Source organism: Schistosoma mansoni, chromosome 4, assembly GCF_000237925.1.
Source record: "Schistosoma mansoni strain Puerto Rico chromosome 4, complete genome".
Classification (NCBI taxonomy): domain Eukaryota; kingdom Metazoa; phylum Platyhelminthes; class Trematoda; order Strigeidida; family Schistosomatidae; genus Schistosoma; species Schistosoma mansoni.
The window spans coordinates 31,362,177-31,374,391 of NC_031498.1; positions in this window are offsets into that span (position 1 = coordinate 31,362,177).

Sequence of the window (12,215 nt, forward strand, 5' to 3'; positions counted from 1 at the left end):
GGCCATCCTATATTTATGGTTAGTTGAAGTTAAAGGATTCCATTCATTGGTTAATTTATGGTACCTTATCGACACTTCAGTTTGTTTACGTTTAATTTTTATTAAGGCCTTCAATTAACTTATTTAACAGGCGGTATCATTCAAGCGGTAACAATTCTTCTGCATTTTTGTGGTATTATGATCATGTCTGTGTGCTTGATCACGTGTTACAACCTCATACACATCCCTCTTACTAGTCTGAGTATTAGTTCCTCAAGTTTCGCGGTGAATCGTTTGCTTTCATATATATATATATATATATATATATATATATATATATATATATATATATATGAAATATATATAGGATAAATATAGGATGGCCTGTGATGTATGCTACTTATGTAGAAAGACATAAGTAGTATGTAACATCAAGGCCTGACAACAGAACGCTAAGAAGATCTAACTGAAGAGAACAGAAAGGGAAATAAATGGAATTGAGAATTGGAAAAATTATACAAAGTGTGAAAGATAATTGATGAAAGATTTGCAAACGAAGTATTTAAAGTATGGTTTCACATTTTAGTAAAGAACTCGGTAAATTTGCACTAAACGATAAGTTGGGTTTCTCCATCTGAGTCTTTGTTTACTAAAAGGCCTAATATCTGAGCTATTTTCGACTCTTCAGAAGTGACGTCTGTTGAAACATTCATGCAGACGTAACATAGTTTTGCGCCAGCAGTCTGACACCAAGACCATCAAATGATACGTATGTTAATAAAATATATAACCCATTCACTTTGTACATATTCTCTTAACGTATCCTATTAATGACAACGTAGAGGTTGGAAGACTAATTCAGAAGCATTTAAGGAACAAATATTTCAAACATTCCTTAATGCAAACGAACGATTAAAGATGAAAAGAAGTGGATGTGAAGTAAAGTGATAGAAATGTTCAACTCAGTGAGTCATAGGTGTATGACAGAGATACAAGACAGTATACAGAAACATACGTACTAGTGATACACATTTATAAAGCAGATTTAAAGGTAAAAGTAAGTATGATAAATAGAAAGATTAGAATCATTGATCTGTCCAAAATTTTGAACAAATCACATAGGCATGTGGTAACAGAGATTAGACACAATAGTAAAGCCATTAAGGTTTAAGCTGTTACACTTAAGAAAAAAGTAAAATGATCCTCGAAAATGACAATACATAAAATTGATTAGGGATAGTCCTGTAAGGTGTTGTCGATCTTCAAAAAATAAACATTTTACAACAGCATAGTAACGGTAAACCAGCAATTCTATCCTGTAAAACTGGTCCTTTATAGATATAAATGTATAGATCAATATAACATAGACTTATTTTAAAATGGTATTTTCCACATAAAACCTTTTAAATATCATGTCACGACTGTATAAATAATAATAATAATAGTAATAATAATAATAATACCAAACAAGAAATGAGAGTGTTGGGGGGGGAGCATATTATGTTATAAAACAATTAGTTGCATACATGTATACATATATATATGTATGTGTTTAAAGACAAATTTTATTTCTTAGGTTATGAAGGTGAGGGAAATTGCGTCACAAGACAAGCCCTCACATAGAATCCTGAAGGTCAAAGGAGAAGAGGAAGACCAAAGAACACATTACGCCGAGAAATAGAGACAGACATGAGAAGAATGAACAAAAGTTGGACAGAACTAGAAAAGAAGGCCCAGGACAGAGTGGGTTGGAGAAAGCTGGTCGGCGGTCTATGCTCCATTGGGAATAACAGGCGTAAATAAGTCAGTAAGTAAGTAAGTAAGAAGGTGAGGGAAATTAACTAAAAAATCATAACAAGGAATACCTTAGTAGGAAATTTTTTCATAATTCCAAAATCAGAAGAGGTGAAAACATGTCTTAGATATGTCACTTGCTGGATGATAAACGATGTAAATGATTTGATTTATCCTTAAATAAATTTTAGTGGTATATGCTCTCAAATGAAATGTGAAAGGGCCATCGACAAACGATCAACCTATCTGACTTTATTGATGACTAATGTGGACTAATAAACGTCAATAAAATAAATCAGGAATAGCAACTTATTTTTTATTTGAGACAAACAATAGGAACGAATTTGACAGGTTATCAGAAGGTCTCTTGTGTCAGTCATGGAACAACAATGTCAAAATTTATTCACTCGATAAAGTTTTACAATTGCATCAATATATATCCTTGTATCTTATCAAGTCATTCGACTTTAATTCACTTCTGTATTTACTCACTCTCATTAGCATTTCTTCTCGAATGGGTTTTGCGTGCTCGTGGGTTAGTGATTTGCGCTGTTCAGCAATAAACTGTAGTCGACGCTTCGTATTGTCTACTGAAATTTTTATCACATTGGGATTTATTTAATAACGGCTATCAGAACGATTGATATACGAAGCCTTAAGAATTATTTCGAAGATAATCGACTACAAAATAATGTCGTTCTCCAGCTGAATGTTCCTCATTCACTTACTGGAAAAAATATCAGATAGGATATTTGTTTTTCTATCTGTACTGTTTTTCGCTTAAGTATTATGTTTTCAATCAACTTAAGTGAGTAGGTAATTAGTAATGACTACAATCATAAAAAAGAGAATTTATCGCTCAACTTGGAAAAATCAGTTGCTAAATGTTTGGTAATTATTATTGATGTCAATTACCACGGTTGAATGCCGGCTCTGTGACCCATCTGTTATGTGCTCTGGCGCGAGACTGGTAGATCCTGTGTTCGAATCTCGCGAGGCGGGATCTTGGATGCGCACTGTTGAGGAGTCCCACAGTAGGACGAAACGGCCGTCCAATGCTTCCAAGTTTTCCATGGTAGTCTAGGTTCAAGTGACTCATGATCTCAACTATATAAAAAAATGACCACCTTTGTTCAAAAATAAGTAACTGGACTCGAAGTAGCGAACTTCACTTCTCACTTTTTCTATACTTTATTATTCTAAGTATTTTTAAACATACTAGTAGAAAATATATATTTAGTGGTCAAATTACAAGTATTTTGGTATCAATATGCCTTCCTTTTAACTACATATTTCAAAATATATTTTTTTGGTTTATTGTTTAGAAATTAATCGGATGTAGATATTTGGCTGATCTTTTCAAGCATTCAAGTTTAGAATATAATGCTCAACCCTATATTTTCTTTAATTCATTTGAAAACCTTGTATATGATGATTAAGTTATATGATTTATCAGAAAGGGGGTTTTGTGGAGATTTTACTAATTTTATAAAGTTGAGATGATGAGTCCATTGAAACTAGACCACCATGGAAAAGCTGGAAGCAGTGGACGGCCGTTCTGTTCTATTGTGGGACTCTTCAGTAGTGCGCATCCACGATCCCGCCTCGCGAGATTCGAACCCAGGACCTACCAGTCTCGCGCCACAGCACTTAACCAACAGACCGCTGAGCCGGCATCCAGGTTTTCCATGGTGGTCTAACTTCAATTGACTCATGATCTCAACTACATAAAATTACGAAAATCTCCACAAAACCCACTTCTGATAGTGACAACCTTGTTAATATGTTTGCAGTTAATCCTGACTAGTAAATCACTAATTTATCTTCCATTTTATTATCTACTAATGAAAAGGAAGCATTTTCTCTGGATTTTGATTTCTTTGTCACTACAAGGCAAATGAGTGAACTGGAGATCAGTGCCCAATTTGAAAATCACTATAATCAACTGAGTTCGCTAGTCCCTACACCCTTAGATAATCAAAATTAGTGTGAAACTAAACTGGTAAATGTAGCGCATTAATTTCATAATCCTGGATCAAAGTAGAGAAGCATGTTAACTTCTCAGCATTTTAAATCACTAAGAGAACTAAGAACAAATCCTGATATCGTCTTGTTGAAGTCTGATCATGGATCGGTTGTGGGGATTATGAACAAATATCAATCTAAAAACGAGATGTTATCCATCCTCATCGATGAAAGTAAATTTGTGCTTAATGTTGAATTTTGAAAGTGTATTAATCAACTGGAGGGACGAATAAACTCAGACCTGAAGAAATTACTACAAACGAATGTTATTGATAAAGAAGAATTTAATTTTCTAAAACCTATGGATTCTGAATATCCTCATTAACATGGATTTCCCAAAATTCATACATCAAACATTCCTTTATGCCCTATATTATCGATGGACCAATCACCTGCACATCACCTGGCTAAGTGGGAATCGAAATTTCCGGATTCTATTCTATGGGGTTGCTTTAGGTAGTTCATTAGGACCATTATTACCTGACGTTTATGGCACATATTGAAAATCAAGCTGAATACTTAATCAAAAACATGTCCCTCAATAAGAGATATGTCGATGAAATCTTAGTTATCTGTGAAACAAAGTAGGATATGAATTGTTTATTGAGTAAACTTAACACTTGAATATTACATTAGTCTTTCATGTAAAGAGGAGAATAACCAACTTCCTTTCTTAGACATACTTATAAGTAGGAGAGAATAAGGTTCATTTAAAATCAAGAAGAAAATCAACTTGAGCAGACCAGAACCTTAGTTTTCCATTTCAATACAAACGAGGTTTGATAAGGGGCCTGTTAAACAGGATTTATCATATGTGAACAAGCGATGCTATTGATGACGAAGTAAAGTTCTTGAGCAAAACATCCACGGAAAATGGTTATCCTTTTTAGTCCGTAAATCTATGTAAAGGTCGTAGTATAGTGAAAGAGCGTATGATAAGTTTTATTGAAGCCTTTGGCATCAGAAGATTTAAACCTCGTTTATGCATTCAAAGAATGTTTGTTCTCATCTTCAACCTACCCAGAGTGGTGAGTTTCATATTGTTTCTTCACATTATTTTCTTTTATTATCTTACCGTAAACGTGTTTAGTTGACCTTTCATTTCAATTATATATAAATGTTCTTAACAAGTATATGTGTAACCAGATTGTTCGAAATGTATTGCGCTAATATGTATCGTATCGTTTCGACTATCTTTGTCTACTTATTACATCATGCTAAATGTACATAGATATCTAATTTGTATGTCAATTAATTCATTTGCTGCGGATTCTTAAGAGTGAGAAACTTGCTTAAGTTTTAAGTCACGTATACTGGTATGATTCTAAGTCATTGGTCTTAATAAACTTGATAGGTTGTACGAGTAGTTGCAGTTTGATACATTTTTTTATACAGCAAATTGGATTTTTTATAGTTGAAATCATGAGTCAATTGAAGCTAGACTACCGTAGAAAACCTGGAAGCACTGGACGACCGTTTCGTCCTATTATGGGAATCCTCGGCAGTGCGCATCCACGATCCCACTTCGCGAGCGAGATTCAAACCCAGGACCTACCAGTCTCGCGCCAGAGCACTTAACCGATAGACCAGCGAGCGGGCCGGCATCTAACGGTGTTAATGTCTAACTTCAACCGATCCATGAAGTTGACCAACAGTTCACCAATTGTCTTCAGTGAATTACTATTTCACGACAGACCTGATTGAACTCCACTGGTCACTGATTTTCACTAGAACTCCAGGAAATACCTCATGGAGCCAGTCACTAGTAAGCATATGATCATTATCAGAAGGGGGTTTTGTGGATATTTTAGTAATCTTATATAATTGAGATCATGAGTCAATTGAAGCTAGACCACCATAGAAAACCTGGAAGCACTGGACGGCCGTTGCTCAATTTCGTGGATTGGGTGAAGTTAGACATTAACACCGTTGGATGCCGGCTCAGTGGTCTATCGGTTATGTGATTTAGTTCGATATATATATGTATGTCATTGATAAACTAAGCTAGAGGATATTAATAGTAATTAAGAATATGTAAGAGTAAAAATGTCATCCATGCCTTCAAAACTATAAAAAGTGAAATCTAGCACATACATATGTTTTGTTTAATACATTCCATACACATTCTAGCTAATGCACAATAGCTAATGGTACTGATCAAATAATTATAGTGAAACTCATAACTCAAATACTGGTTTGTATTGTTAGATTTGAGCCACTCTAATTGTTTAAGGGTCAAAAATGGAACTAAGACATCTGAACTAAAGTGCGTGAATTGAGTTTCGAACTAGTCACATATGAGTTCAAAGATGATTACTTTCTAATTATTAAAGTACGAACTAGCTACATGTATTGAAGTAGACAAGCCTTTAACCACACAGCTGTATAAATTGAAAAAGAAGCGAAAGAATAGACAGACAAATCAATAGATTTTCTCACCATCAGTTTGATATTAAAATTAATCTATTCTCAATGATGATATCATCTGAAACAAAGTAACTACTGTTCACTTATTCCCGATGCTTAATGTAATGTTTGTTTCCTCAAAAACAGTGATTATGTATTGAAGCTTGTTAAGAAGACGATCAAAATTTGTTTATAGTCTACATTTACAAACCCACGCATACTTGTTAAAAAAATACTAGTAATAATAGGGCTTGACCAGCCAACCGGAAAAAAAATTAGTTGCCATGACAACTTATATTTCAGTTACAGTATACACATATATTATATAGGTTGAGTAAATAATTTTTTTAAAAAAAGATGGAAGAATTATTTATTAAAAATAGGATTATAACTAATCGTTATTATCATTATTCAGATAAAAAGTGGATGCACACTGCTGAGGAGTCTCACAATAGGACGAAACGGCCATCTAGTGCTTCCAGGTTTTCTATGGTGGTCTAGCTTCAATTGACTCATGATCTCAACTATATAAGATTACTAAAATCTCCACAAAAACCCCTTCTGATCTATAATCATATGCTCACCAGTGACTGACTTCAGGAGATATTTCCTTGAGTTCTAGTGGGAACCAGTGACCAGTGGAGTTCAACCAAGTCTGTTGTAGAGATATCAACTCACTGAAGACAATTGGTGAACGGTTGCTCAAAAACTTCGTGGATTGATTGAAGTTAGACAGTAACACCGTTGGATGCCGGCCGACTCAGTGGTCTATCGGTTAAGTGAACTGTCGCGAGACTGGTAGGTCCTGGGTTTGAATCTAGCTCGCGAAGTGGGATCGTGGATGCGCTCTGCTGAAGAGTCACACAATAGGACGTAACGGCCGTCCAGTGCTTCCAGATTTTCCCTGGTGGACTAGCTTCAATTGACTCATGATCTCATCTATAAAATAACAAAATCTCGACGAGACTCCCTTCTGATAAGAAGTGAAATTCTGAATCATTTAAAATCAGATAAAAATTCAAAAATAAATGAACCAGAAAAATAAAAAAAATTCAGAATGATAGAATTTACAACATAAAATATTTCCAACTAAATAGTGTTTAGGACAATATGTCAATGAATATTCGGGATAGAAATTAGGTGACTATTTTTTTTGTTTTTTATCCAATCACTTCAATAAATTTTTTAATTTATTGTTTCATTAATTGATATTATGGATCAAAACAATCCATATTGATAATGAATTTGTGTAATGAAGCTGAATTGAATTTGTTGTTGTTGTTGGCCAACACAATTGTCATTTACATACATCAATTTTCCCGCTTATCAACTTTGAATTTGAAAAAAAAGGGAGAGAAGAATAATTTTATGAAATTAATTTAGCAGTTTATTTTGTTTGCTTATAGTTTCAATGTTATTCGCTTAAAATATGTTAATATAATAAATTACAAATGTAATTCCGAATATTTTTCTTAGGAAAATAATTATGATCTGTTGTTAATGCAAACAAGAAATCAATAAAACAAAGTTAAACTTACTCCTGTTACCCCTCGCGGAGGAGTATAGGCCAATCATTAGCATTCTCCATCTAACTCTGTCCTGGTCAACCTATTCTAGTTGTTTCCAGTTGAGATTCATCCTTTCATGTCTGCTCCCAATTCTCAGCTCAGTGTGTTCTTTGGCTTTCCTCTTTTCCGTTTTCCTTCACGATTCGTCTCGTTATTCATTTTGATGATTTCTTTAATGTGTGTCCTATCCACTTCCAACGTCTTTTTCTAATATTCTCTTCAACTGAAAGCTGGTTTTTTTCTCGCACAGTAGGTTATGGCTGGTGGTATCCGGCAAACAGATGGTGATCATTCGCGTAGACAACTATATATGAATACTTGTACATTTTTGATGATGATTGTGGTAGTTCTACAAGTTTCAGCTCCGTACAGTAGAACTGCCTTCACGTGTGTATTGAAGATTGCATCTATGATGTTGGTTGACAGTTGTTTTGAGTTCGATATTTTCTTCAACTGTATGAGTGCTGCCTTTGCTTTTCTAATCCTCGTTTTTACGTCTGTATAGGATCCTCTTTGTTGATCAATCATGCTGTCCAGATACGTGAAAGTTTCCACCTGTTCGAGAGCTTTTCCATCAAGTGGGAATGGATTGGTGTTCTCTGTGTTATATTTCAGGATCTTGCTTTTTCCCTTGTATGTTGAGGCATACTGATGCCAAGACTGCTGTTACACTGGTTGTCTTGAGCTGCATTTATTGGTGTGTATGAGATAGAAGGGCTAGGATATCTGCGAAATCCAAATTGTCTAGTTACATCCAAGATGTCCATTACTTTCCGTACCTCCCCGTAAATGTGGAGGTCTTCATAATCCTGTGAACCACCAGAAGGGAAAGTGGGAGAGTGAGCTTCCTTGTCTGGTACCGGTTTTCAATTAAAATTCATCCTTCAGTTATTCTTCATGCACCATTTGACACTAGAACCGTTACATGATTTTAGTATGATATTGATAATCATCTTAAAAGCAACATAGTGTCAAAGAAGCTTCTATTAGGTTATTCTATCCACGTTGTCAAATGCTTTTTTACAGTCAAGGAAGTTGATGTATGATAAAGAGTTCCATTCAAATGATTGTTCAATAATGATCCATAGTGTCTGATTACTAAAATATTAAAATTGAATGCTTATATGTAAAAGAAGCCTCCATAATATGTTGCACTGGAATGAAGTTCCGGTGGCTTGTAGTAGTGGATTATGTATGCAGTCGAATGAAAAAACGTTCTTAATTTACTACACTAATTGATATTAGTTGGACAGTCAATAAAAATCAGAAGGCAACAGATAAGTAATTCTTTATCATACGGAACTTGTTAATGGTTCACATTCTTAACTTAGCTTGGGATCTAACTACAGACCTTCAGATATCACAACAGTAGCTTAAACTGGAAACCTCTGTATTGAAATCCAATTAACAAATAGAAATAATTGACAAAGTTTTACATATTTTATTCCTAGTTTTGATCAATCTAAGCTTGTTAAACTTAGTTTTACAAAGCTTTGTGATATTTTAATTTTGCATAAATTGGCTTTTCCAAAATGCTTCCCTTAGTTAGTATGCTTTATCTTAACTTTATGCTTCTCTGAAATTCTAATTTTCTATTACATAGTAGCTAACTTCATCGTTTTTTTTTCAGCGATCCCAACTCTGTGTAGTCACTAAAAAGTTTCTATGGAGTTTTGTATAGACAACATCATATATTCAATCATTTCATGTTCACCATTCACTAATGTAGGTAATAATGATAATCTTAGATTTCTACTAGTGGAAATAGATTAATTTGTACGGTAGGTGTTGGTTTTTTTAAATTAGCGCTTGAATAGATTACCGCTTTATATAGAATTCCAATGAAGTAACTAAAGTACTAAATACGGATGAAAATATTATCTTAAACAATGAACAATTGGGTGGTTTGTATTCTTCTAAAAAAGATTATTGATGTTGGATAAACATCCAGGAATTTCATATAGATCTACAGCGGTTATCAACATATTACTTTACCAATAATAGTTAATTGAATAATTTATATCGTTTCATTTCAATTCTATGTATGTGTGTGTTTATTGAAGATACGATATTCATGTATTGAATGAACATGAACTAGGTTTGTCGTCATGTTTTTTTTGGGGGGTTTGATAAATCTTCACTTGTACCAGTTTTGTTATTCTTATTTCGTCTCGTGGGAATTGTAGTGGTTCCACGTTTGTTTTTCAAGTATAAGTAATAAACGGTGGGGATATAACACACAAATTTGGATGTGTTTCCCAATTAAGTAATAGGATTTCTTGTTTATTTGTTATCATTCACTCTGATTGATCACTTAATAGGAATTTATGTTATGTACCTCCATTCTTTAGCCCTGTTCTAATTTTATTGAAAAAGTCTCAATATTTTCTCTGACCCATGCGATTTTATATCATGCTTTAATGTTAGGTGGCTGAAGGGAATCAGCAATAATTATTAATCCTAGGTTTTGAAGTGGTTCAAACTCACAGCGCAGTTTGTTTAGATCCCCCAAAGTTACAAATATCCGTTGATGATTATCAAATAGCATTAACAGTTATACTTCAAATCTTCGATTTATGACATTTAATCGGTCTTGTTTTCTCATACGACTTTTTTGTTTAGTAAGATATTAGTTTTAACTCTATCTGATCAATGCACATCGCAATCCTACAAAAGATCAATCACCGCCCGAATAACCCAACTGTGATATCTGAGGCTGTGATAAAAGTTCAAATCCTATGGACAGTATCAGTCTCATCCTAGATAACAGCACGCCTTAGTTATGAGTGTTAACTAGCATTAAACAAAGTTTCAGATCTTCCTGACTGACTACAAACACTAAAACACAATGAAATAATCTTAGCTCTGATTTCTTCTAGGCCAGATACAAAAAGTTGTATTTTTCTTTCTATCTTCGAATAACCTAAGGGAAAGATCTCTCCCAACAAATTTTTTCTAGTGACTAAAAAAGATTGATTTAAGCACGTAATAATTGCGTATAAACATTTCATCACTGTACGTGAATGTAGGACAAAAATCACCATAACAAAAAGAAACTAACCAACAACAAAACGTACCTTTTGTTAATGTAAAACTGGAGTAGATTTATGGGTGAGGAAAAAAAAATGAAATTTCAGAATTTAGGAAAAGTTGCAACCTATTGGATAGTTTGCTTTTACATTTATATATCTTTAGCATATTAATGCCTCAGTTAATTAACCAATAATATTGATATGTTGGAATAGAATTGAGAAGGGTTATGTATCAACCATAACTTCTTATATTTGGTTTCTTTTGCTCTGATAATTAGTTTATGTAAACCTCTGCGTGTTTGGTTTATTATTGTAAACAATAGTCAATAAAAACAATAGAATGAATTTGCTTATTAACTTCGTCTTCTAATTGAACACTAGGTGAGAAGTAGCTGGTAGACCAATGAGTGTTAAGGTATTGGTTGTTTGGAACTAATTGGTCCAGGTAATGCTATTGATTATATAGGCATAAGAAAAAAATAGTCGATAGGCAAACTCCATGGTAAACTATTACCATAATTCAGTGACCTAATCACAAAGTCTGCAGGAAGGAAAAAGAAAATTTATTATTTTTTGAATATGTATGAAAGTATAAGATACTTAGTTGTTATATACTACTAGGATACTATTAAATAATCAATATAATTAAATCGTTAAAAAAATATTTCCCCCATTTTTTACGTATCATAAAAGAACAATCAATCCTGAATTAAAGAATTCATAATTCTTTAAACATTATTTGTATGGAATGCGAATATAGTTATGAATCTAGGGGGGTGGGTGGGTAGATAAAGCACATTTCTTGTCAACTCTTTGTATCCAAGACTAACTCATAGAAATTAATCTATATGAGTAAAAAAAGCTTGAATTTTTTTTTCTAAGGTGATTAAAATAAGTCAGTTTTTAATTTAATTATTATTTCCCTAATTTTAATCAGATTTTGTCTAGTCTAATTCATTTCAATTTAAAGTAGTTTCTATGCAATTCGATTAGTTATTTAACAATGATATTACTTATGAACTAAAACTAACTACAAAATAATCAATGATTGTAAGCAAAAATGGATAGTGGCTAGCAGTGGAATCCAGTTTGACGCGCGTTTCGTTCTATTTAGGACACATCAGCTGGATGTGTCTGCATCTCAGAGTTGTTGATGTTCAATCCAGGACTCGAACCCAGTACCTTTCGCTTCAAACGCAATCGCGTTATTCACTCAACTACTGAATCCTGATAGCTACTTGCTTGTGCAATAGGGTGAAGTTTAAATTCAATTAGTATTGTTTGTTTGAATCTTCCCATTGATGTTTAGGACTGCAACTGGTCACAGAGTGAATATCAACTCTAAAATTCATGTACATTCAGCTGACAGGTCTCAAATAGGACGAAACGCGCGTCAAACTGGATTCCACTG